General features: G+C 58.9%; 1 protein-coding gene and 1 pseudogene across 1 annotated transcript in view; both read left to right on the plus strand.

Moving 5' to 3' along the window:
• LHB (luteinizing hormone beta polypeptide) overlaps positions 1-2,401 on the plus strand; it is a 47,504-nt gene that overhangs the window by 42,357 nt on the left and 2,746 nt on the right. The window lies entirely within an intron of this gene.
• The window catches only part of LOC105514877, a 1,665-nt pseudogene continuing 894 nt past the window's right edge, over positions 1,631-2,401 (plus strand).

Genomic DNA, 2,401 nt, shown 5'->3' on the forward strand with positions numbered 1-2,401 from the left:
GCCATGTTGGCCAGGCTGGTCTCAAACTCCTCACCTCAAGTGATCTGCCCGCCTCAGCCTCCCAAAGTGCTGGGATTACAGGAGTGAGCCACCGCGCCTGGTGACCAAAAGCTCTTTATAGTGAGCAAGTTACAAGGAAGCCAGGGCGAGATCATAGACCTCCACAACAGCCCATCATGTATTATCCATCGCCCCACATGTGTTGCCAACACACACACACACACAATCTCTCTGTCTCTCTCCCTCTCTCAGGTCCAGCTTTGAGCAAAAGACTTAGGCATCCCCTCCACCCATCTGTACAGACCAGACCCCTGGGCGGGCTGGGGCGTGGCTGCCTCAGTTTCTATATCTCCTTGTTTACCATCTGTGATTCTGCTCTTTTTTTGCCACCTTCCTCTCTGTCTCTGACTTCCAGCGGCTCTAGCCTCTGGGTCAGTCCTAACAGCTCCATTTCCAATGTGGTCTGTTTCTTCCTGTCTCCCTCCTCTCTTGTACTTCTTTCTCACTCATCAAAGCCCATCTTTTTTGCTATGTCCCTGTGCACTTCTCTGTGGTTCCCTCCTCGCTCCACACTCTGCCTACCCAGGTGGAACTTTTCAGGCAAATCAAAGGCAGGCAGGACAGCCAATGCTGGTGCTGATTACTTCACGTGCAGGGAGGGTCGGGGAGCCCTGGGGATGTCTGGAAATCGTTACCCGGAGGTGGGCAGGCCTGGTAGACGAAGGAAGTAGCCAGGAGCATCTGGGCCCTGGAAGAAAGGGGGGTGTTTCTCATGGAGGTCCTGAGTTGCTAGGTGCAGTGCAGGGGTCTCTGTCTCTCTGTCTGGATCTTGACACCTCCAGGTCCCTATCCCTCTTTTTGGGTTTCTCTGTCCCCCACCGGCTGGGTCTCTGAAATTCTGAACTTCTCCTTCCCTTTCTGACCTCCTGTCTTTGAGTCTCCATCCCCCTCCCCGTGTTTCTCTGTGCCCCTCTTGAGTTCCCTGTCCCTTTGTCTCTGGGTCTCCTTCTCACTCCATCCAGCCACATGTCTGCAGGCCCTCGATTGGCTGCAGGGTGGGCAAAGGTTCTGTCACCTGGGGCAACAACCACAACAAGCCAGCTCCTGCTTGGCTACCGGGTGGGGGTGAAACTATGGCCGGTGGCAGCTTGGCTCTGTGCTGTGGCCCAGCGTGGTGCCGTATCTCTGCAATGGAGGTACCTGGATCCAGGCCCAACTGGCATCGCACCAGCAGCTACGTTGCCCACCGCATTATCCCACCCATACCCATCATCCCGCCAACGGTGCAGGTGGGCAGACCCTAGGCTGAAGCCCTGCGGGGCCTGGAGACCCAGAAAGATAGGGGCTAAGTAAAGGGGATTGGGAGCTTGGACTCCTCTCTGAAGTTGGAGTGTCCTGGAGCCCTGGGTCTGAGAGAGGAGGCACCAGGGAAGCTGAATGCCAGGGATTGCAGAGAAAGGGCTGGGGACCGACTGGAAGAGGTCAGAGCTTGGGGTGGGGGTTGATACGGACTCCTGAGTCTTTCTAGCTGATGGGCAGCGCCTACTCTCCAGTCCACGGTCGCGGACCCTCTACCTCCGGCTGCAAAGCAGGATTCTCGCATCTGGGCTTTGGACGAGGTCCTCAGCAGATGGGAGACAACCTCTGGCTCGGCCTACGTGCCCAAGACCCATGGTGGGCCCTGTGCCCAGCCCAGAGCCCCAGAGCCTGCAGACCCCACGCGGACTGTAGGTATCAAGGATTTAGGAGAAAAGGTAAGGTTTGGGGAGTGCCGGAGTCCGCGGGGGACAGGGCGGGGGACTGCATTTGAGTCCCCTGCGCCTTCACATGTGTCTCCGGGTCACCTTTCCACAGCTCAGAGGCCGCGGCTGGCACCTCCCACTGACCACAAAGTATCAGCGCAGCGAGATGAGGGCGCAGTACAGGGGCTCTCCCGACCCGGACGCGCGCGTCCCCGAATACGTCGGGCCCCAGCCCCTACAACTCGCAGACCACCACCGCGGGGGGCCTTCCCAGGTGGCCGGGTAGAAGCCTGCGCTGGCGAGACGGGGCGGAGTTCCAGGAGCCTGGGGCGGGGCCAGAAGAAATCACGGCCGTGGGGCGCGGCTAAAGGGTCTGGGGCGGGATCCGGAGGTTAGAGGAGCTCGGGGAGGGGCTAGGCATTCAGGCCAGGCCTGAAGGATCAGGGACTAGAAATTCACCTTCAGGGCTCCGAAGGTGCTGCGGGGCTAGACCTAGGACTTTAAACGGGGTAGGAAATCTGTGTTTTGGGTATGCCTCCTCCCCCAATCTTGCTCAGGCTCTAATCTCCTGGACGAAGAACCCCGAGCTGTCTGGCCGGCTTTTCACAGTATCCGACCGGGGCGTCCTGGACCGCCGACAGCTCTATCTGACCACCTCT

The sequence above is a fragment of the Colobus angolensis genome, unplaced genomic scaffold (assembly GCF_000951035.1).
Source record: "Colobus angolensis palliatus isolate OR3802 unplaced genomic scaffold, Cang.pa_1.0 Scaffold25, whole genome shotgun sequence".
NCBI classification, from domain to species: domain Eukaryota; kingdom Metazoa; phylum Chordata; class Mammalia; order Primates; family Cercopithecidae; genus Colobus; species Colobus angolensis.